Raw genomic sequence first — 12678 nt, forward strand, 5'->3', positions numbered from 1 at the left:
AAAGCCCCGCGTTCAAAATCACAATTTATAACCTTAGCTCTTGCGTTTATAGTCATTCCTTTTACTATTGAAAACAACCTCATAAGGGTTCATGCTGTTAGTTTTGTAAATGCGCGTACAATACAGGGTAAGCTACGTTAATTGTTCCTAACCTTGATGATATACACTTGTTCCTAACATTGATGATATTCACTTGATAAAATAGATGTGGTGGTACCGCAAATGTTCCGTCAGCATACCAAGTATTTGAAATTGCTCTCTCTCTCTCTCTCTCTCTCTCTCTCTCTCTCTCTCTCTCTCTCTCTCTCTCTCTCTCTCTCTCTCTCTCTCTCTCTCTCTCTCTCTCTCATATATGATGCGTTACTGCGTTGCTTGTACTAATTGTACATTCTTCAAACTGAAATTTTCCTGTTTCTGGTGTGGGTTTAAACATGATGTATTCATGGGGTAAATGAAGTTCTTAAATATAGATCTTGGATTATCGGCGACCTGATTAAAACTTGGTCCCATACAATGGTCCTGATCCCATATCAGGATATTTTTTCGTATTGCCTGCGTGTTTGGTAACCGGGCCATAGCTATCAAAGACATTTTTTCAGTGCACTTGTTGTGGAACGCACTTCGAGGCTACTAGGCTTTTCAGCCCGGTCTGTGGTATCAGTTACAACCTTTCCACTTCTCTGGCAACTTCAGATGGGGAATGGTATGTTCGTTGACAAGGTTTTCTTTTTATATAATATAATGCAGTGTGAAAAACAAAATTATGGTCCCAGTACAGAATCTTTTCTTTTGTGTGCCCTTAAAATAACTACCAACACAATTTCGTCTAACATTATAAATGGTAAACTAATCAACTCTGCCTAAACAAAAACAAAAAAAAATGACTTGAAAATTGTGAATGAAATTATAGAAATAGGGATTTAATTAATACCATCAAAGAACAGCACTTGGCCTGTGGTTAACTACCTTCATCATGTTTCAATATTTATAAGAATTCAGAAAGTTTAAGCATAAGTTTCGGATGTTTATGGCTGGGAAATTCAGAGAATACCTCTTTCATAAAAATCCCTGCTGCGTATGGAAGGTTTTCTTGCATTGTGCTTATGCAGTGGTTTGTAAAATAGATAATGCTGACTCAGTTGGAGTGGGTGCATATTCTGACGTCATATTCCTTTTGCGTTTTGAAGTAGGTGTTTGACCATACATTCCACTATTCTGTGGTGATGGTGATGCTGATGAAGATCCACTTGTTCCTGGCGCCAAGTGTAAATTTGATGTGGCAGGCAGATCAGTGTGTGAAGATGATGGGATGGGCAGATCAATGTCATCTACGTTACTGTTATAATTAAATATCTCCAATGACCCATGTATGACTTCTTCATCAGACTGATAGGGGTTAACTTGTACCAAAATTGATTGGGATGACTGGGAATCCTGCTGATTGGAGATCTTAAACTCCTGCCAAAAAAAAAAAAAGGGTAAATCATTTAATAGGAAGAATATAGAAGGCAACTAATGTAATAAAATAAATGCAAAGCGAAACATGCAATACTTGAAACAGTCATGCATTCTTAATACTTACGGGTACAGTAGTCTCAAGGTTTGATGTACTCTTCCCTGGGGTGACAACATCAGTCAGGTAAAGCAATGACTAGAAGAGCCTCCATTTTGGGACATAGTCCCCTCCGGAGCCACTTTTTACGTTCTTAATTTTGACCAGCTCCCTGCGAAATGATGTTTTTAAGATACTAAATTTCAACATTACTGCATCTGCGAAAGAAAAATTCAAGTTTGATTAACTTAGAATAATAATACTAGTAATAATGAAATTGAAAGGGGTTTAAATTGGCACAACGGTTGTAAAGCCTTCTGGCAAGGCTAAGTATGTTAGGTTAGAATTTCGAATTTTAAGGCTGGTATAGAAAATAGTCTAAAATACCCAATGCAGAGAATCCAAAATCAATGGCTCATCCCCTTTAGCTTCGCCAAAAGTAATACCACCAATAAATAGCGCAGGCTTGTATTCCAGTTACGGAATAAATTCAGAATTAAAGGGGCACTAGCCTAACCCAAAACTCCTGTCCGGAAAGTTTGCCTTAAACAAATTTGCTCTGAAAATATGCCTTGGGGTAAATGGCCGTACAGGAAATTTTGCCGCAAGACAGAGTTGCCGTAAAAAAGATAAAATGCTATTCGTTCATGTATCCAGAAAAATCTGAAGATGAAATGCTATTGTATTCCTTCATGTATTCGGCAAAGTCTGAAGGTTTCATAAGCGAAGTACCTACTTGAATAACCTAAGGAGGAATAAAACTATACAGTACAACCTTCTTATATAATCTAAATACCAAAAGAAGGAATAAAGTAGTTGATGAACTTAACTTTGTTTACCATCTTATTAGAAAAGACGGTGATAAAGCACATTGGAAATGTGAACATAAAGTGTGTAAAGCGAGAGTGCATATCGCGCACGAAGGTGATATTCAATCTAGGCTATATGTAAAAAATATAGGTTGCTTATTCAGTATGGCTAAGAATATTTATTGATACATTGTGGATATCAGTTTAAAAATGCGATATGAAACATGCAGAATTCAACAACAAATTTTTCCTTCGACGAAATTCCCTGTGACAAAAATTCTTTTAGGCGAATATTCCGAGATTCTAAAACGCCTACCTAACATGTCACTGAATTGGTTATTTCCTAGTTGCCGCCACCCTTAAGAGTTCCACCTTCACTTAGCCTACTTACATTTTACGAAAATATATGTGGCAAAATTATTATTTACAATTGAAAATTAATTCAGTAATTATCAATCAGTAACTCACAATAATGTAATTAATGATAAAGAAATTAACTTCTCCATTAATGAAAATGTAAATTAACTAATTTTATTACTGTAAAAAAACGTTTCTTCTATAACTTTTCCTCATAAACTAAATGCCAAAAAAATTAGAATGGGTGCTATTGTGTATGAAAATGGTGACACTTTATTTCTTTCAATATTAAGCAACAAGAGTATTGTCACTTGCTAGTGTTATTATATCACATGACTGACAAAGGTTATGTTGGTGTTTATAGTTAAGCTAGTTTATAGTATTAGTTCTCTAAACATTAGCTAGCCACAGAAATATGAAAGGAATGGCCTAGCTAGGCCATAGTTTTGCGTAGCTTAGCAAGGCCATAGTTTTGCGTAGCTTAGCAAGGCCATAGTTTTGCATAGCTTAGCTAGGCCGTAGTTTTGCATAGCTTAGCTAGGCCGTAGTTTTGCATAGCTTAGTTAGGTTTTCCGTAGCCTAGCTAGGCCATAGTTTTGTATAGTGTAGCTAGGACATAGTTTTCCATAGCCTAGCTAGGCCATAGATTTCCTAACCCAGCTATGCCATGCTAGGCCATGATTTTACTGATTAGCCTACCTCCCTTCACACCATGAAATATGGCCTAAATGGTTTTACTACTATTATATAACTGTACTATGACTACATCCTACAAACCTGCATCATTGATTCCTTCCACATGTGGAAACACCTCGTGAAGTTCCCTAGCTAACTCGCCATACATTTTTTTTTTCTTTTTTTTTTTTTTTTTTTGTATGAAGGATCCCTTGGAATCCATAGTATTGGTCTTGATCTAAGTTTTTCAATTAGGGTCTCTTCGATCACAAATGTCCATTGAGCAGGAATGATGATGCTTTGTTGCTTGGAGAGGAGCATGTCGACCCAGGAACGTATGTAAACAAATGCCGTTTGGCGGCGATTTCACACAGCAGTGATGGGTCTACACGAATCGGGTTCACAGTTCACACTGGCGGTACTGAGCGCAGGGTTGCCAAATGTGACGAACTAAAACCCGTCAGACAAGCCTTCAAAACCCGCATTTTCAGCCCAGAAACAGCTAGATTTTTCAAATGTCATGAAAATGCATGGAAATTTAATTTTAATAAAATAATTTGACTGACTTACTTGTTTTTACTTCGAAATTGTGCATATATATCCAGAGATCCTTTCGTATCCTTAAATTTAATCCTATTCTTGTAAAGAAAACAAAAGTATATCATCGTCATCCTCTACTAAATTTGGAAATGCAGTGACTGGAGATGTCGAGTTTGAAGAACCTGATTATGATACACTATATGCAGCCATCGTGCCTATTTTTTCTAAGACGGTTTTAGGAATATCATATGTATAGCAGTTTTTCTCCAACCTTTTAAGGCCATTCCTAATAGCAAGAACTGAATTCCTACTAACTTCAACAACATGGCCGGTAGTTAAAAATGCCGTGTGTTCTGCAATAAATAATGCTCATTGTCCTTCAGCCTCGTTAGTTGCATATTTCAGGGAATGGTCTATATTTGTGAATTTTATTTTTGACTGTCGGGCTCTTGAAAACGGCTGAGCTGCTCTTACATGTTTAGTAGTGCGAGCATGGCTACGTAAGTCACTCAGTTTGGCAGCCATTTCAGTTTTACAAAAAATGCAATATGCCCTTCTTCTACTATTTTCAACTGGCTTCAACCAGTCCTTCAATAAAGGAAAACTTTCCCAGATTTTCCTACAAGACTGGGGGTAATTTGGAGCCATTACTACAGAACGGAGGGAAACACAATTCAAAAATGAAAATTAGATAGCACAGACCATTCCACTAGCAACCTGCTGATAACAAACTGTTTTAAGTGATGCCTTACGCCTTAAGTGATTCACTAAGTATTTCGTCAGAGTTGTTAAGTTCAATGTAATTCCAAAAGTGTTAACGTATGTATCTTTCATAAGGGTAATCAAAGTTGTTTGCTTCTTTTAATGGAACTTCTCACTCAAGGGTCATAGTTTAATTGGTTTTGCTCACTTGCTCACTAGTCAGTAATCTCGTTTAACACTTGAACAGTTGTTAGAGAGAGAGAGAGAGAGAGAGAGAGAGAGAGAGAGAGAGAGAGAGAGAGAGAGAGAGAGAGAGAGAGAGAGATGGCTCTGGGCTCAGAAATACATAAAAGTATGGAAAGACTGGTCATACACTGTTCACCAATAAAATCAGATTTCGAGATGTCTAAATAAGTATTCCTTTTACGAATTACACATTCAGGATAAAAGCAAAAGGCTGTTGGCTGTGGCGCGTTCTTATCGGATGCAAAGATCCATAGACTTACTTAAAAGATTAAATACGTTCGACAGCAAGATAAAAGAAAGAAAGCAGTAACTGAAGTATAGGTCTAGGGGTAGGGCCATGTGCACCAACTTAGCACCCCTTACGAAATATACATTACCAATAGATCATAATATACGGTCAGCATGCCAGAATACTCCAAATAAGTCAAGCAATCTTAAAATAACGTTCGAAGCACAAGCGAGCAGGGTTTAATCTTAGGCCTATGAGCATACAAGTTCTTGTGTAACACTAAAGGTCATACCATTAATCCATTACCCTGAAGTAATACTATTGGATGGTATTAGATCACCAAAAACACTCCCACAGAACGGGTTTTGTTATGATAATGTAAACGATTGCTTGTGAATTCCAACCTAATGACTGAGAAAATTTTGTATCTCAATACGTTGGGTAACTTTAAGGAAGTCCATACCTACCGTCAAAGAGTCCTCTCTATAAGGGACGAAACACGAAGAACGAATACGAATCAAGTCTAACAATCTTCAATAGTTGTGTGCATTGGAAGACTTTTGTTGTGCTCTCACTCCAGTTCCAGGTGAGACTGACACAGTGAGCAGTGTTGCCAGTGGGAAATTATGAAAATCCTAGGACCTCTCACCAAAAAATCCCAAGAAATCTAAAGATTCATATAAATTAAGTTTTACATCAGGTTTTACTAGTTTATAAAAATGAGTGTTTTCATAAGACACCTACCTTAATTTCAAAGCAGTATTGTCTTGTGAATTCAAGCATTTTATTGAAGAAAACCCAAGGTATCTTCTTTGCTGTCATCTTATGCAAGTAGATGAACCACATTTTTCTTCTTAGGCTGCATTTCTTTTTCCTTTTGTCTCCCATAACATACACCCTCTTTGACATCCTTTACTAAAGTATTCGAGGGTTTCCATTGATAACAAGGCATCTCTTGCCTAGCACTTGCCTGTTTGGCTAGCAATCGATTTGCCTCTGTCTGAAATTTAAGTCTGTTTATTTGTTTGTTTTTTATCAGATTAACTTGAGAAAAAACTCGCTCAACACAAGCTGAGGAATGAGGTAGAGCTAAGAGACTGCACATGAATTTTGATAACAGGCCAAGTTTTGCTTTTCCACATCCGTCTTTTACTGATCTTAGTTCACACCAAAAAGTAGTCGTTTTCACATTTAAGCTGTGTAGAGAATCTTTAGCATACAGTAGATCTCTCCACTGTTCTTGTAGCTCATCCAAATCATCGTTTTTTACAACAGACGGGAAATGAACAGCTAATTTGGCAATTGTCTGCGGGGTTTTGTTACTAGAAAGAGCTTCCTTAGGTTGAAGTAGGCCTACTCGTAACATGGATAATACAATCTTCTTCATAAGGAAATCTTTTCTTGATTTGTACACACAGTTCAATTAAATAATTCCTTAGTCTCCTTCGAATACTTCTTCCATATCTGCAAGTGGCTCAGTTGCTAACTGTCCTTCACTCCTTCCTCCTAGATGAAGTGCACTTAATTCCCTATAGAGTTTTCTGTCAGTTGCATTGATAGAGGTTAGTTTTTGTGAACAGATAACACCATCTTTTATGAACATGCTAAAAAAGCTTCCGTACTCATCTGACAAAGCGGTAAAGAGGCTATTCACCCTAAAGTCTCGAGACTGAAACTCCACATTCATCTTATCAACTTTGCCTACTATATAATTCAAGAAAAATAACATATGCTTGGTTCCCAGTGTACTTACTTTTACTTTTTACTTTTAGGGGTTTATTTCTCGCCCTCCACCAAACACTAAAGGTCTGTTCAGGGGGGCCTTGGTGTGTGAAAAAATAATTTCTTTCCAGTTAATATTTTGCTCTGTATCGTTATCAGTTATTTCGCTAGCATTTGTATTCAGGCTTAATAGTTTTCAGGTCACTATTATAACACTTTCTAAAAAGATAAGTCTTCAGGTTTTTCTTGAAAGCTGCCACATTATTGCTATTCTTGACATCGAGTGGAAGGTCGTTAAAGAGTCTCGGTGCAGCATAACTGAACGTTCTTCCTCCCATTGCATGATTCACACTAATTTCGAATAGTCTATGTGGGTCATCAGCATATTTAACTCTTACAGCGGCACTGGTAGCTTCAGGGTAGGGGACCAAGCAATCACGAAGATATTTAGGCTTATCACTTGTAAGTGCTTTGTGAGTCAACAAACAAATTTTAAATTCAATTCTAGCCTTAACAGGTAACCCATGTAGATCGATCAATGCAGGAGTTATTCTCTCCCTTAGTTTAATGCCTTTTATCAGTCTAGCCGCCTGGTTTTGCACATTTTGAAGCTTTCTTAGTAGTGTATTGGGCAATTTGTAGTACAGAGAATTGCAATAATCAAGCCTTGATATTACATGACTCATCACTAAAATTTTTGTACTGCCCTCTGTTAAATATTTTCTAATAAATGCTATGTTTCTCGGGTGATAGTTACACACTTTCACTGTGTTCACAATTTGGTCCCTCATTGACAAATTACAGTCTATCAGTACACCCAAATTTTTCACAACAGGCACAATCCCAACATCAGCATCATCAATTTTTATACTTTGAATTAACTGGTAATTCTTCAAAGCCACCTTTGTGCCAAAGAACATACATTCTGTTTTATCATCATTTAATTTGAGCTTTTTCCTCTGCATCCATGTTTTTATTTCAGTCGTTATCTCATAAATTTTCTTCTCTGTATCTTGTGTTGTTGAAATTGAGAGGTAAAACTGAGTATCATCTGCATATAGTTTAAAACCCACTTTTTTGTTTTTTCAAGATGTGTGATAGCTTGATAGTATATATGTTAAACAAGATAGGGCCCAGAACACTACCCTGTAGTACACCCTTCATAAGAATTCTCTCATTGGATCGGTTTCCAGAAACTTCTACAATAGTCTTCTGTTCACTAAGTAACTTCGCAAAAATTTCAGTGCTTCCTCAGTCACTCCAATAGACTTTAAGTCGTCAAGTAAGTACTCGTGCACAACAGTGTCAAAAGCAGCACCAAGATCTATCAATTAAAATTCCACACTTTCCCCCATCAAGAAGACCTATCATATCATTCATTATTGAACACAAAGTAGTTTCTGTAGAATGATTAACTCTGTAGGCCGATTGATTTTCCGGGAATACCTCTAACTCGTCAATATGCGCCCATAATTGCTCACTTATGACTTTTTCAATAAGCTTTGACATGTAGGATAAATTTGAAATGGGCCTATATGAAATTAGCTCGTTTACATCACCTTTCCCTTTGTAAATTGGTTTGATCAACGCAGTTTTTTCACAGCTAGGAAAACAGGATTGTGATATACTTAGGTTAATTATGTTCAGGTAAATATTATATACAACTTGCTTGTTTGGAGCTTCACTTATTGAACTGTTTGGGAAAGGGTCGTTTCCACAATATGTATTCTTCATCTCTCTCATAACCTTTAACAAGTCGCACATATTTATTTCCTTAAATTTTATTAACTTCTTTCCCTCCTTCACTGGCATAGCTGACTGTCCTTCCAAGTGATTTTGGGGGAAACCTCTATAGATTTTATAAATTTTTTCATTAAAGAATATAGCAAAACTCAATGCACAAACATTGTCAGGCAAGACATATTTTTTCTTTAATCCCATCAAATCATCAAGATTTTTGTGAAAGTCCTTCATGTTATTGGTTTTTTTACATTCGCCGTTGTAGAATTTTTTTTGTTTTTTCTAACAGGATGTTATAGTCATTTCTGGCCTTATTATATAGATTTCTGGCTTGTAAGGATTTGGCTCTTTTCCATCTACCTTCCATCTTACGTCTGTGTCTTTTTGCCTTTAATAGCTCACTATTATACTATCTAACATTTTCGCGTACCACTATTTGTTTGTTCTTTATGGGACACATGGTATCGTACATTTTTCCAAAATTGTCGTTGTATTTCTTGGTATAGCATCCAACACATTCTATGTCTACCATATGTTCACATTGTGTGTTCACACAAGACATTTGCGCTTCACTAGCTTCAATAAAATTCTCAGCATCAAAATTTTCCCGTTCCCTATATGTGATCCATTTTTTCAATACTTTGGTGCAATTTATATTAACATTAAAGGTGATGAGTATGCGTTTTTGAGATCTCAAAGTCTGGTTCCACTTCAAAGTTTTTTATTATTAGGTCCGAGTCTTCCACATATGACTAAGTCGAGCGCATGACCACCTACTGACGTTGATACCAAAACACTGTTTATTAAATTAAACATCTCAAATACTTCCTTGAGTTCTTTAGCCTTATTATCATTTTCATCATCTACCCAACAGTTGAAGTCTCCACCAATTAATGTATTTTTAATATCGTCCACCACACCCACAAGAATACTAAATTCTTCAATGAATTTCGTCATATTACTCCCTGGTGGTCTATATAATGATATTATATTCAATACCTTATAGTTTCTTGTCAGTTTTAAACAGATATATTCAAACGTTTCAAATACTATTTCATTCATGATAGAAACCCTAGAGAAGGTTTTCGACACAAAGACACCCACTCCTCCTCCAGTTTTGTCCTTTCTTGGTACATGGTAGAAATCGTGAGTACACGGCGTCATCTCCTGAATCTTTGAGTTATCACTAATATTTCCCTGCAACCAAGTTTCCGTTAATAAGCATAAATCTAATTACATTTCGTTAATAAGATTTCTAATCTTTATGGTTTTATTCCCCACCGATTGAATATTTATCAGACCACACTTAACCAATGGGCTAGACTCTATGATCGGTTCTATTTTTTATCCTGGTAAGCTCCTCCTTGTATACTTTACAGTAATCGTCATATGTCTTATGATTCGTATCATTGTAATTCCTCACTGTGCAGTTATGACACAAACGTATTTACAATACAATCCGTGGTTCGATGATCCTGGCTACACTTGGCACATACCTGAGTCTTGCTACAATTTTCGGCAGTACGACCAAATTCCTGGCATTTATAACACTGAAATACATTGTAGGAATCATAGATTTTACAGCATCCTCCAAGCGTGTTATATACTCTATCATCCCTTTTACGGAAGACTTTCCTGATAGTTGGACTACACTTTATATTAACGTGTAATTTACCGCTTTGTCTTGATTTAAACTTCCTGATCAATTTAAAGTCTTCTTCATTTTCACATATATCATTCAACCATTCATTCTTCTCCATTATACTGGCAATTATATAATCTTCATTTTCATCAATATTGCAGACCTTGATCTTCGGTTTAAGTAGATCCTTTTTATCTACTTCTATCTTAATGTCATTCTTGACCTCTTCTAAGTCATTTTTAGCCTTTTCTAACAAAGTTTTATCCGCAAAATTAACTACCAAGTGGCCTTGTTTAGAGGTTTTGACCTGTGTATGCATGGTCTTGAGAAGATTTCCAGCTCCATCAACTTTATCAGATCTAGCCTCTGTTAGGAAGACTAGGCAAAAAATTCGAGAAATTACTTGTCCTCTTGAAGGTCAATGTGTCTGGGATAACTTCAGAATCTTCTGCTTTGGTGAGTCGACAATCTCTCGGATAAGCTGATACTGGTGGCTTCGTTTGCTTCTGCGAGCAAAATAGCAACAAACATCTTTAATGAAAATTTCAAGCCAAGTAGGAAGTTAAGCACTGGTATGGCTTGAGCATAATGCAAAAGAGTGACAGACACAACCTAACACAAATACACTGGGCACAGCTCTTTTTATGTGGGTTTGAAAACAATTGTTATTACCAAGCCTAGTGGAGCGATTGTCACTGGAAAAACCAATTATATTTTTAATTGGAATATCTCGAGACTCCAAAACTTATTTCACAGTTTTGTAAAGTTCCTCTGCAGTAGCATTCTCCACCCTCACTGTATCCAAAAGAGCATCAGTAATTTTTATTTTTATTTCATCATAAAATCTCACCATTACAGCTAAGACTTGGGCAACTTAAAAGAAAATTATACCGTAATTAATAAAAGGAACCTATTTAAGAACCAACCTTCAAAAAAACCAACCTGTTTTAGCTAAGGTTTCAAAGACGCACAGTTTCTATTCACTATTACATGTTAACAAAAATAGAAAATATGTTTAGCGACTTTGAACTTTCCAAATTGGTGGCTCCTTGGAATTGTAGAAGTTGGTTCCTTCTTACTCTTTAAATCACTTAATTTTTTAGAGAAAGCACTGTTTATCTGGCGGAGGTTTTAGTACTACTAACTCTAAAGGAAAAATACTCTCCCCATTTCAACTTTTCCGCCCTACCGCACACTATTGAACTAGTTTTTCGGAAGAGCTAAACGGTAACAATATATTATTTACGACTATACCACTCTACTAGTACTTTCATTCGCGGCATCTCTCAAATAATTATAATAATTATTTATACTTTTATTTATAATATTCGATCTATTTATTTATTAATTATTTATTTAATTTAAAAAGAACGAAATATACTTCACAATACTTAATTAATTTGATTAGTATTTCGCCTCTTATTATTTACTAAATTTCGACACATTTCCATGCCAACCCTGAAATTTCTTTTATTTTACAACACATTCCCCTTAGAGGATTGCAATATAGACTATTGCAATGAACCCAAAGTACTTGCCTTATAATTACTTACTAATACATTAACATTTATTAATGGTTATCACAAATTGTGGATAACTTTCTTATCCTCTCTCACTTTTTTAAAGAAGTAAGAGTAGCATTTTAAATCCTCACTGCAACAGTGTAGCATTTTGATTATGAATATTTATTAATACTACTTATTTAAATCCTCACTGCAGCAGTGTAGCATTTTTTAATTATGAATATTTATTAATACTACTTATTTATTACTAATATTTACAAATATATACCGTGCCTTATAAGGCATCAATATTATCCCTCATCATTTTAAGAAATCTATCTGTAGCTTTCCTTTTGGGTCTACTAGACTGGATCGGGTGAATTGACCTACTGTTATTACCCTCGTTTTGTTCTTGTGGTCTAGCCACTACCTCATTATTACAGTTTCCATTCACATTCGTCTGGGTCGGGGTTTCTGCCTGACTTATAGATATTTCCATTGGATACAGATTGGATATGGAATGATATTCAATTGCTCCATTTCCTTGCTTAAGTTTGACTGTTCTTACTTTATTATCAAAACCCAATACAAGTTCCAGTACTCTACCCATCATCCAAAAAGGTCTTGCTTTATTTACTGCTTTAATTAGTTTGCTATCTTGTTATAGATACGAGTATGTCTCATAGCATTCTTTTCAGCCAATTTCCCTAACTAAATCTTAGGAGATTGGTGTGTAGGCTAACTGCTCCTCTGACCTTTAGGTTAGGTGTGAGTGGATATATGTAAATATATATATATATATATATATATATATATATATATGTATTTATATATATATATTTATATATATATATATATATATATATATATATATATTTATATATATATACATATATATATATATATATATATATACTGTACATGTATATATATGTATATATATGTATTTATACATATATGTA

General features: G+C 35.5%; 1 pseudogene; it reads right to left on the reverse strand.

The window, feature by feature from the left end:
• Positions 1-938: 938 nt before the first annotated feature.
• LOC137620706 (uncharacterized) lies at positions 939-5932 on the reverse strand (annotated as a pseudogene).
• Between the last annotated feature and the right edge of the window lie 6746 nt (positions 5933-12678).

The sequence above is a fragment of the Palaemon carinicauda genome, chromosome 2 (genome assembly GCF_036898095.1).
Source record: "Palaemon carinicauda isolate YSFRI2023 chromosome 2, ASM3689809v2, whole genome shotgun sequence".
Classification (NCBI taxonomy): domain Eukaryota; kingdom Metazoa; phylum Arthropoda; class Malacostraca; order Decapoda; family Palaemonidae; genus Palaemon; species Palaemon carinicauda.